Here is a 12,446-nt window from a genome sequence, read left to right on the forward strand (position 1 = left end):
TATCGTGGGTCGGGACAGACAAGCTACTCTGCTGTGAGCACAGTGTGTGTCCTTCCTCCAGTCATTAGCCCTCGAAACCCCAACAAATAGCGCAAGGTGGCTAAATTCCAACACGACCCAGCAGTGTCTGCTTATGCAAAAATCATGGGGCCGAGTACGATTCGCACTCGAAACTCGAAATAACACATTACCCTCGGTTCGCCACTTTGACAGGGTTTCTCTGTTCGTCAGCCAACTGTATGGTGTGGGGTGAGTTGGTCGGTATCCCAATGTGCCCTATGTTGTTTATGAGAAGGCAGAGTTTCTTCGCCCTACACTAGGGGGTAGCACCATCGTACCGTGCCATGCTGCTCTGGCAGTTTCGACAAGCAACGCAGCTATGTTGTTACGCTATGCTTTGAGCTCATAATTTTCCGAAATAAATTTGCATGTCAAAGAGCGTCTGCCCATAACGGCACTCTCACGCATACCCGAACACAAGCAAGCATAGTCCTACTGCACAAGTCTGGTGGTTGTCAACGGAGTCGAGCCTTTGCACAAACTACAACAAGTAGAAGGGGGTGAATGCAAAAGATGGTAAGGAAGGAGCCTAGGTGGTGGGCATTGGCGCCAGCCAGACGAAGAACGAATTTAATGAGAAAATAAAAATTATTAAATAGGGTGAAAAGTGTTGCCAAATCGCTCATTAGGCTATTTAGTGTTTGCTAACCGGGAGAATGCAGTACCGAACTCAATTGACTAAGCGTGATCTAACAATCTCCTTTGCATTCAATGTGCGTTTAACATCTTAGTATTGAGCATTGCCAACGAAAAAAATGTTTTTTCTTTAACCTTCCGGCAGTCGCGCGGTTGGCCACCCCCACCAGCACTATGCAAATGCTGAGTACAAAAAGCGAGATTCTTTCAACGTGTTGTACAAAATGCAACAGCACGATCCAGAGTTAAATTGTATTTTTGTATTTGTTTTATTCATCACAAATTTGCATATTTGAATTACTTAAACGAAAATTTGCATCACCAGTTGATCACTTTGACTCCAGCCATATCTTGAGAAGGGCCTAACAAACATCATTGAAAATTAAAAAAAAATACATCTAAGAAATGTGCTGAAGGGTGCGGATCATTTTTCCAAAAGTTGTTGAAACCTGGAATTCGTATGCTCTTCTGGACTCAAACCAAATGAAAAGAAAAACCTCCGAGATAATTCCAAAAATATTAGGATTTAGAAGTGACGCATACGCATCAAAGTTGAATTTCAGAGAAATAAAAAGATTCTTTCACTTTAAGGCGAAACTGGAAGCATTTCCTCACTTTTTGGTTTTGGATTTTTTATTAAATAACGAAGCAATATTTTCAAAATCGGTTTTCGTGCACATGTAGAGTATGGATCAAGGTATCTTCTGAATTTTTTTCGTAGTGGAAAATGTTTTTCGTTTTTGCAGAAACCATTTTTGAACGAAATTTCACAAAAAAATGGTTTTTGCAAAAATTTTCCACCTCAAAAAAAAATCAGAAGATACCTTGATCCATACTCTACATGTGCACGAAAACCGATTTTGAAAATATTGCTTCGTTATTTAATAAAAAATCAAAAACCAAAAAAATGAGAAAATGCTTCAAGTTTCGCCTTAAGTGCCGTACACACTTATTCTACAGGGTGCGTGCGATATTTTTGCACTTAATCATATCGTAATCATAAAACACGTTTTAAAATTAATTCGACAATAGATCTATACTAAATGATTTTTTCGCGAACAATCGTGATTATTTCAATGATTTAGGAAGAAAACAGTGGTCCTAATATCGATAACCTTTTTTGAACGATCCTGAGAACCGCTGCAAGTCCGTTTTAGTGTTGTTCTCTATATTTTGATCAACAATTGTGTTATTTTAGGTAAAACTAGATTTTTTTTGTACGAGGAGCTCCAATGGGTGTCCGGTCATTTGGCCGAATGCCGTTTGGCCGAATGCCGTTTGGCCGAATGCCGTTTGGCCGAATGCCATCTGGCCGAATGGTCGTTTGGCCGAAAGCCGTTTGGCCGAATTATGTTCAAAAGAATTCAGAGGAAGTTTTTGACATTCCAACTTCCAATATGATCATCAGAAATATTTCCTTCTTTTAATCATAGGCTATTCTTTCTAGTTTTGACATTCAGGGATGAGTTGGCGTTGAATCTGTCAATATTTTATCAAAGATTTTTCCTTCTTTGAATCATAGGCTGTTCTTTCGAGTTATACTGATGCGAGGAATAGTGACATGGTCACTTAAGTTCATCATTTATTTTCGGCCAAACGGCATTCGGCCAAATGGCATTCGGCCAAATGACCCTTTCGGCCAAATGGCGTTCGGCCAAACGGCATTCGGCCAAATGGCGTTCGGCCAAATGACCCGGAACCGCTCCAATAGTATCATCATTATGTGTGCCGTTGAAAAAATATCCCATAAATTTGAAAAAGAGGTTTCTAGAAGACGAAAATGCGAACAACTTGAGTATAAATATATGGAGCAGCTTCATACTATCTGCATTTTCTCAACTGTCAAGAACGCTATGAAGCTGATTTTTTCAGTGTAGTTGGGGGATTCCATAGGCTTGTTACCTTCAAAAAACTGCATCGCTGGAATGGAAGATAGCGGAGAAATAACTGGAAGGAGTCGGAAATTCTAATTTGAGCAATGGTATTCTACTAGGGCTGCTCAAACATTTATGAGAAAATTTAAAACTAAAATATCCTAAGTCTGACCACCTCAATTTGCTGTTTTAGACTCCCATAAGCTACAGCACAAATTTGAGCTGAATTGATAAGGTCTTAGGTATCGCTCGACTAGTCTGAAGTTTATATGGTAAAACTGGTACAAATATTTGCAGGAATGGAATAGTTTTAGTTTTCTGCCACTAGATGTCACTGGAAGCGTTCAATAACCCTTATTTTTAGTATTATTATAGGGAATTCTATGCGTAACATCTTTGTTAAAGACCGTTAAGTGATCCGACGCTTGCTAAAAAAAAATTGTACCCTAGACTTAGTGTATCGAGAAAACAACCAGTTTTTATTGATGCTATTCGATAATGTGTTAAAATCACCACGTCAAAATGATTTAAATTATATTTTTTGAAGCACATCTGTATCATTACGTCTCGTGTATCGTTATCGGGCTTTTACACATTACATTTTACTGATTTCGTCCTATTTAAACAACAAATAGTAGAACCCGAAATGTTATTGGGCGCGCTAGTGTAAAACATAGGATCTGAAAATATTTTCTCATACCGTTTTTGATTATTAATGGTTTTATATTTTCACAGTTCACTAGAAATATGGTGCATTTGATGATGTGGTATTTATATTTTTATTGCAACTCTTTGATGAAATATTCCTGTTTGAAGGTTAGTGCAAAATTACCGCACGCACCCTGTAGAGTCACTTGTTCGGCTGTTCTATTTTCGGTAAAAGTTCGGATTACCGAAGTTCAGCACAGTTTTACCGAAGTTCCGCTAATTTTAACCGAACGTTCGGTAAACATTACCGATGATTCAGTAGAGTTTACCGAACGTTCGGTAATTTTTTGACGAACTTCGGTAATATGTTGCTGAACATTCGGTACCGTAATCCGGGGTCAAATTGATCACTTTAAAACAACTTTTGTGGATAACATTAGTGAAATTCAAAATATTGCCAAAAGAATTTCTGTAAAATCAGTACCCAGTGGATCTCCATGGAACCACGTGACAGAATTTTGTTCAACAAATTTAAACTTTAAGTTAAATAACTCCAAATATCATTAAATTGAAAATGCCACTTTGGGGCGAAATTGATCAGTATACAATTAAGCATCGGTTGGAAAAGAAAATTTCCTTATCCGCTTAATTTTGCCCTTCTAAAACCGAATAATGCGTTTAAAATCTTACAACTAGTGAATTTATAACTTTAAAGGCAAAATTAAATTTTGAAATTTCCCCTTAAACGCCTGCAGGTAGGCAATTTCATTTGAAATAAGTGATTTCTGTCACAATAAATGACTAGTTCAACATAAAATGAACTTTTTTAAACTATTTCATGTTCTTATTAGCTACATAACTTTCCAACCAAGGCTCCACAAAAATGTTAAAACAGAGAATTTACGGGAAGCTCTATTAACAATCGATTGTTTAGTAGCCATGATTTCAGCTAAATGAGTAATACATTGCAAATTCCTAAAAAAATAAGGCAAAGCTAACTTTTTTCTAAAAAAAAAATTCTACGCTCATCTCTTGACATCTACTAACCAGATAACGTGAAAAGTTTAAGATCATAACGACGCTTAAGAGTTCCTAGTATGGAATTACAATGCAGTACCCGAATGATCAATTTCACCCCGCTGATCAATTTGACCCCGGTTTACGGTAATCTGAACTTTTACCGAAAATAGAACAGCTGAATACGGTACTTTATTTTAAGTGTGTAACTTCCTCATTTTAAACCAATTTTCAATCTTTCTGCATGAATCTTTTTAAAATTGATTTTCGAGTAAACTTGTAGAACATGATTTTTTTTCTAAAATAACGAAAAATAGGGTTTTGAGCTACTTGGGCACCCTCGTCAATTCCCGGCACCTCACAGAAAAACAAATCAAAATATAACTTGCCGCATATTTTCCAAGCGCACTTCCGTAGATAATCATTTCCCGCAACGAGAACCACAGGCAATGAGCTACACGTTCACTCTGAAACCGCATAAGTGCTCTAAACAACTATTACACGCAGACGAGTGCACTTCGTCAGCAAAAAGATGGGTGCCGAAGTGATTTCCCATTTGGTTTTGCTGGAAGTTCGGCACTGATGCCGGGAATTGGCGCTGGACTGGGTGCAGTAGACTCGTTCAAAATCAACTTTCCGGCAGAAAATCTTCACAACAATCACTGTTAACAACAAGTTTACGCAATAAAGTTTCTAGTTCACATGGAAGAAATATTTTTTTTTTGTTTTTATTTATGTGTATTTTAACTAATTGCTAATTCTACACTCATGGAAGAAATAGGCGAAAACGGTCATTTCGTTGTGAATTTAGGTAATGAACAATTTTGTTTAGCTGTAGTGCCGAGAAGGGAGTCAAAAACCCTATGAGCTTTTAAGTTTTTTTTTACTCAAAATTTTGGCTGTAGGACTTTAAACTTTTCAACTGCTCAACCAATTTTGAATCTGTTAATGTGTTTTTGCAGATATTTCAGTAGCCTAGAAATATCGTGAATAAATTGTACCTTTAGAAATGTGTTTCTACATGAATAATTATCAAAAACCGTTTAAAAAGGCGGGTCTCGCTAGCTCAATAGAACATCAGGTTTCCCACGAATTCTAAAACCACAGACAAACAGACGTATCACTTGGAACAAATTGCGATAAAAATCATCGTCACGAAAACATAATCGCCCAATGCTAACCAAGCTGTGTTACGCAAATCACTCAGTAGGTGGCGGTAGTGAGCAAACGTCAAAAAGAAGCAAAAACGATGCGAGCGCCGTGACCGAGCGATTTGCAAACTACAAAATATTTGAACTACCCGTTAAGAAGGTTAACGATGAGAGGTGAGTAGAGTGAAACGTCTGTTTGTCTGTGCTAAAACATTCTCAATTATGAGAACATTTTCGTCAATTCATTGGGCTCCAATTTGGACGATATGAGATCTATTATAAAGAAATTCAGCAATATGATAGCTTCAAGTAATGACGAAAGTTTTTATATTCTCATCAAAAAACTTCCAGAAAGTTGCTCATTTTTAGTAAATATATTTAACAAATTTCTCTTAGAAACGGCTACGCAGTCTTTTAACAGTGAAACGATGTTTATTAACTGCCCAATTGTTCGTTAAAAGTTAAAACAATTCATTAAGTCATGTACAAAAAAAAACATTACCAGGACAGTTACAGCTATACAAAACACAAGACCAGAACGACCAAGTTAATTTCTCCTGAAAAAGACACTAATCCCGTGTCGAAACGCTGGGCAGTTAATAAACATCGTTTCACTGTTAAAAGTCTGCGTAGCCGTTTCTAAGAGAAAGTTGAAACCCAACAGTCGAGCCACCAATAGTTTATATTTAACAAATGTTTCCTGAAAAATGGAGAAAAGGCTAAAGTTGCTCCAATTTTGAAGCCTGACAAAAATCCTGCTGAAGTTTCTAGCATCCCAAGTAAACAAAAGTTCCACTTCTCATGACAAAATGCACTTTTAAGTTCTACAAAGATCAGGTAAAGTTCCGAACGGAACTTTCTAGCTGCTTAAGCGGCTAACAATGAGCCTTGCTATAACTTTGCACATAAGTTCCAGCAAGGCTCATTGTTAGCCTCTTAAGCAGCCAGAAAGTTCCATTCGGAACTTTATATGAACTTCGTGGAACTTGAAACCTGCTTAACCCTTCAGCGCGCGCGCTTTTGAAAAAAGTACAACACCATCATAAAACCTCGCACGTTGTATACAACGCGAGCGTGGTGCAGTTTCACTTGCTTGACGGCGCGCGTCCTGAAAGGTTAAAATGCTACTCGGAACTTTGTTGGAACTTTCTAGTTCCTTGAAGTTCATTTCAGTAGCTTGATGTTCTAAGGATTTATTTTTGTCATTTTAGCAAAAGCATCATTATAAGCTAATTTTCATAGACAACTAAATTAAATTCATCAAACCAATTAATATGAAGTGCAAATGAAAAAAAATTGACACCAACACGATTCGAACCGGTAGTCGCTGCGTTAGAGCCCTACACTCTACCCCGACACCACAATTACGATGAAGTACAAAGCAGATGAAATCTGACTTTAATCAATCCTCTGTCGACATCTAGGTTTGCACACTTGTACAGTACCGAAGTTAACTTATCCTTATTATGTATCTGTAGCAGCGTAGCGATATGACGGCAGCTTATCACGCAGGAGGTCCCGGTTCAAATCTACATAGGAGTGCCATATGCATAAGGAAAACAGTATGAAAAGTAAGTTTGAGCATGTTTCTCAATAATACAAGCAACAGCAAGCTGTGATGAATCTGAAACGTACATTTCTGTTTTCACATTTATTTTGAGGAAGTACCGTCAGAAGCTTCTTAGAAGGCTATCCGACTTCCTTATGTGAACTTACAAGTTCCGAAATTACTTAAAAATGAAGCTGCTTAGAAGGCTAAAGAGCAACCTCCAACAAGCTGCTTAGCTTATAAGTTACCCTCTTATCTGAACTTTTGGTTACTTGGGATTCGTCCAATTAGCTTACTGCCATATAGTGTCATCTATCATTAATCTCTTCGAGAAATTTAAATTACTAAATTTGAACTTCCTCCACATTTTCTTCAATTTTCACCGGTATTCAAATGACCGCTACTTCCGGACATTTTTTTTTAAACTTACAAAGTTCTGAAATCTTCATAGTTTCGGGTAATTGTGTTTGCGGTTTGCCAATGTATTGAAATTATGTTCCGAGAGTGTCAAAGTGTTTTAGTTTCAGGACACTGCTACTTTGCTTCCATTTTTAGTTATGTGCTTCCCTTTCTTAACGTCAGAAAGTATGGAAAAACCAAAAATTCTTTATTGAAATATTTGTCTCCGGAATGGTGAATTTGAGCTAAACTTTAGCTCCCTTGGAGCTAAACTTTAGCTCCCTTGGAGCTAAATAAATTGTTAATCACAAGCAAGCTACCCAGCAAATATCGCCTGTTCATCTCCCTGTTGCTCCTTGTTTAAACTGCCATCAAAAATTCCCCCCATTTAACATTGAAACACTAATCAATATTCCACCCACGTTCGGTATCTGTTACGTGTACTATCGATTTTCATCAATTCACAAAATAACTCAATTTATTTTGGTCACAGCAAAATTGAGTGCACGCGACTATCGACGGCGGGATGGACGGTCGTTTGTGCCATTTAATCAATGCGATATATTTTTTGTTTCAATTTTTCCCACGTGATGTATGACTGTGAGACGCCATTTGTCGAATGCCACAAGCCCCCTCTATGGCGCCAATAATGCAACCCACACGAGACACAAAGCAGCTGGAGAAAAACGATTGCATGGCGCACTGACTGTATAGTAGTGCATCGGTGAGTACTATACCAACGCCCACACTAGCCACAAGGAGTAATCGTTAAGGTGAATCATTTACCCAACGGCGGATTAGTCCACCTATCAGTGAAGTGACACCTTTCTTAAATATGTGTGCCAACAACTACTTTGTGAATTACGTCTAGGCGACTGAATATATATAGCATTATCATGAAAATTTTACAAATAAAATTTTGCTCAACCAGAAGTTGTTAAAGCTTTGGAGTAACTAATAATATAATAGAACTATTTGTTAGGCTTTCGGAAGAGACTCGGCTAGTAAGCACATAGAATTCAAATCAGAGGCCAATTTACTGATGTGGAATTATACCCTTTCTGATTCAACTATGTGGTTTTACGAGCAGGGCGAAAAAATAAACTCAACGACCGATTGCATGATCAGAGCCATTATGCTTAAGCAAGAGTGTTGGTCGGAGCGTTGAAGGTTTTTTCAATGGCATTCAGTTGTTTTTATTTTAGTTGATTATCCTTCGAGAAGGTTATTTAGAACCGAATCCTACGTTAATGTAATGGATTCAGAATAATGAACTGCGATGCACGCTATGTTGCTACAGGCTGAACTCAATTTTCCATTGTCACGTTCGAAAACTTCCCAAATACCTATTTGTCTAGTAAATGGATTGCTTTACTAATAAGTATTTTTGACGGATAACTAATCAAAGCTGGTGAGACATTAATCCGGAATGCCTTCAGTAATCCTTTCTGGCATTGCTCTTGAAGCTTTTGTTTATTTTTTCAGGCTTTTAAGGGTTTCTGGGAGTTGTTTCTGCGATCCCTACAGATGATCCTTCTCAGATTCCTCAAGGAATTCATTTTGGGGTTCTTCAAATATTTCCTCTCCGATTCCCCAAGAAGGTCCTTCTGAGGTGCTTTAATGAGTTTTTCCAGGCATTATAGATAGAGATCCTCCTGGAATTCATCCAATAGTTCACTTTGGTATTTCTCCTGGTGCTGCTTCTGAAATTTGTTTTAGGAACTCCTTATGGAATTTCTCTAAGAGAATTCTCAATGGTTTTTTTTTTATTTTTCCAATAGATGCTCTAGGGAGAGATGCCTGCAGGATATCCATCAGGAATTTCTTGAGAAGTTCCTTCAGAAATTCCTACAGGAGGTCCTTTAGAAAATAGTCAAGGAGTTCCTCCAGGGATTCCTTCAGGAATTCCTACAGAAAATCCAACAGGTACCAGTCCAGGAGTGCCTTCACAAATTCCTTCAGGAGTTTCAGGTATTCACGCAGATGATTATTAAGAGATTCCACCTGGGATTTCTTCAGGGATATCTTCAAAAGTTCCTTCAGGAATTCCTACAGGAGGTCCTTTAGAAATTAGTCTACGAGTTCCAGCAGGGATCAGTTCAGTAATTCCTTCACAGATTTCTTCAGTAGTTTCTGGGATTCGAGCAGATGATTATTAAGAGATTCCTTCTGGAATTTCTTCAGGGATATCTCCAGAGGGTGTTCTTACAGGAATCTCTCCAGAAATTCTGTTCAGAGAAAGAGCACCTCACCAACCAATCCACTCGGAGTGCAGCAACAACTACCGCATCGCGCGTTGACAGCAGCCATGCATCTACTCGGTTGAGTGCCTTCCAGTGAGTGACGGAGCTCTCAGCATCAGGAGTGAGTGACCGTCACAGAGACGACGTGAACCGCCATCATCATCATCATCACATAATCATCATCATACGCCTGGAAGCAGCGACAACGTTCTACGCGTTTCTAGAACATGCAATTTTGTCTGTGATGCAATGACCAATATAAATATGCGTATGATGCGCAATCGAGTCAGTTATGTTTCAAACCTCGCGTGTGTGGAATCGAAAGTAAAGTGAATAAAAGTGAAGTGTTCAGTAAAACTTGCCTGTGTTTGCCTTCGTCAATTCCGAAAATCATTTCGTGAACAAATTCCTTCAGAGATTTTTACAGAAAAATCCAAGAATACCTCCAGGAGAATTCAGGAATTCTCCAGAGATTCATACAGGAGATCATTCAGGTATTAGTCCAGGAGTTCCTTCTAAGATTCCTCCAAGAGCTGCTTTAGGGATTCCGTCAGGAGTTCTGCCAAGGATGGCTCGTGGAGTTCTTTCGGAGATTTTTCCAGGACGAATCAGGGATGCCTACAAGAGATATTTACATAAAAGATTCAACTAGAAATTCCTGCAGAAACTGCTACAGGAGTTCAAGAATTTCTTCAGGAGTATAATCAGGTTGATCTCTAAGATTTTCTTAAAGGATCTCTCATGGATTTCCTATCAGATCATCTCCGTTAAGTGCCTCTCCTTTAAGCGCATCCTCCAGGATTTCCTTCTGGAATTCCCCTTCTCCTCCTCCTGAAAATTCTTCGGGGACTCACCCTGCAAATCCTTCGGAGATTCCTATTGAAAATCCTTCAGGGATTTTTCCAAAACCCTTGGGAAATTCCTTTGGGGATTCCTCCTGGAATTCCTTTGTAGTTTCTCCTGATCTTTCTTTGAGAATTCCTTCTGGCCTTCCTTCGTGGATTCCTCCTGGAATTCCTTCGGGGATTCCTTCTGTGCTTTCTTCGGCGATTCCTCCTGGAATTTCTACGGCGATTCCTCCTGACATTCCTACCGGGATTCTACCTGGAATTTCTCCAGGGATTCCTTATGAAATTCCTTCGGGGATTCCATATGAAATTTCTGCGGGGATTCCTTCTGAAATTTCTGCCGGGATTCCTTCTGAAATACCTTCGGGGATTTCTTCTGGAATTCCTTCGGTGATTCCTTCTGTGCTTTCTTCGGCGATTCCTCCTGGAATTCCTACGGCGATTCCTCCTGACATTCCTACCGGGATTCTACCTGGAATTTCTCCAGGGATTCCTTATGAAATTCCTTAGGGGATTCCTTATGAAATTTCTGCGGGGATTCCTTCTGAAATACCTTCGGGGATTTCTTCTGGAATTCCTTCAGGGGTTTCTGCTGGAATTCCATCGGGGATTTCTGCAAGAATTCCTGCAGGGTTTTTTTTTGTGGGGATTCCTGCTGGAATTCCTTCGGGGGTTCATGCTGGAATTCCTTCGGGAATCCTCCTGGAATTCCTTCGGGGATTCCTCGTGGAATTCCATCGGGGATTCCTCATGGAATTCTTTCAGGGATTCCTCCTGAAATACCTCCGGGGATTCCTCCTGAAATACCTTCAGGGATTTCTTTTTGGAATTCCTTCGTGGATTCCTCGTGGAATTTCTTCGAGGATTCCTCGTGGAATTTCTTCGAGGATTCCTCGTGGAATTTCTTCGAGGATTCCTCGTGGAATTCCTTCGGGAATTTCTCCTGGAATTCCTTCGGAAGTTCCTCTTGGAATTCCTTCGGAAGTTGCTCTTGGAATTCCTTCGGAAGTTCCTCCTGGAATTCCTTCGGAAGTTCCTCCTGGAATTCCTTCGGAAGTTCCTCCTGGAATTCCTTCGGAAGTTCCTCCTGGAATTCCTTCGGAAGTTCCTCCTGGAATTCCTTCGGAAGTTCCTCCTGGAATTCCTTCGGAAGTTCCTCCTGGAATTCTTTCGGCAATTCCTCATGGAATTCCTTCGGGAATTCCTCCTGGAATTCCTTCGGCAATTCCTCATGGAATTCCTTCGGGAATTCCTCCTGGAATTCCTTCGGGAATTCCTCCTGGAATTCCTTCGGGGATTCCTCGTGGAATTTCATCGGGGATTCCTCCTGGAATTCTTTCGGGGATTCCTCCTGAAATACCTTCGGGGATTCCTCCTGAAATACTTTCAGGGATTTCTTTTTGGAATTCCTTTGTGGATTCCTCGTGGATTTTTTTCGAGGATTCCTCGTGGAATTTCTACGAGGATTCCTCGTGGAATTTCTTCGAGGATTCCTCCTGGAATTCTTTCGGGAATTCCTCCTGGAATTCCTTCGGAAGTTCCTCCTGCAATTCCTTCGGAAGTTCCTCCTGGAATTCCTTCGGAAGTTCCTCCTGGAATTCCTTCGGGAGTTCCTCGTGGAATTTCTTCGGGAGTTCCTTCTGGAATTTCTTCGGGAGTTCCTCCTGGAATTCCTTCGGAAGTTCCTCCTGGAATTTCTTCGGAAGTTCCTCCTGGAATTCCTTCGGAAGTTCCTCCTGGAATTCCTTCGGAAGTTCCTCCTGCAATTCCTTCGGAAGTTCCTCCTGGAATTCCTTCGGAAGTTCCTCCTGGAATTCCTTCGGAAGTTCCTCCTGGAATTCCTTCGGAAGTTCCTCCTAGAATTCCTTCGGAAGTTCCTCCTGGAATTCCTTCGTAAGTTCCTCCTGGAATTCCTTCGGAATTTCCTTCTGGAATTTCTTCGGAAGTTCCCCCTGGAATTCCTTCGGAAGTTCCTCCTGGAATTCCTTCGGAAGTTCCTCCTGGAATTCCTTCGGAAGTTC

General features: G+C 39.8%; 1 protein-coding gene across 8 annotated transcripts in view; it reads right to left on the reverse strand.

Annotated features, from left to right (window-relative positions):
- Window positions 1-12,446, reverse strand: part of LOC109420362 (protein Fe65 homolog) — a 408,519-nt gene that overhangs the window by 312,458 nt on the left and 83,615 nt on the right. The gene's annotated exons all lie outside the window — the stretch shown is intronic.

Source organism: Aedes albopictus, chromosome 3, assembly GCF_035046485.1.
Source record: "Aedes albopictus strain Foshan chromosome 3, AalbF5, whole genome shotgun sequence".
In the NCBI taxonomy this organism is placed as follows: domain Eukaryota; kingdom Metazoa; phylum Arthropoda; class Insecta; order Diptera; family Culicidae; genus Aedes; species Aedes albopictus.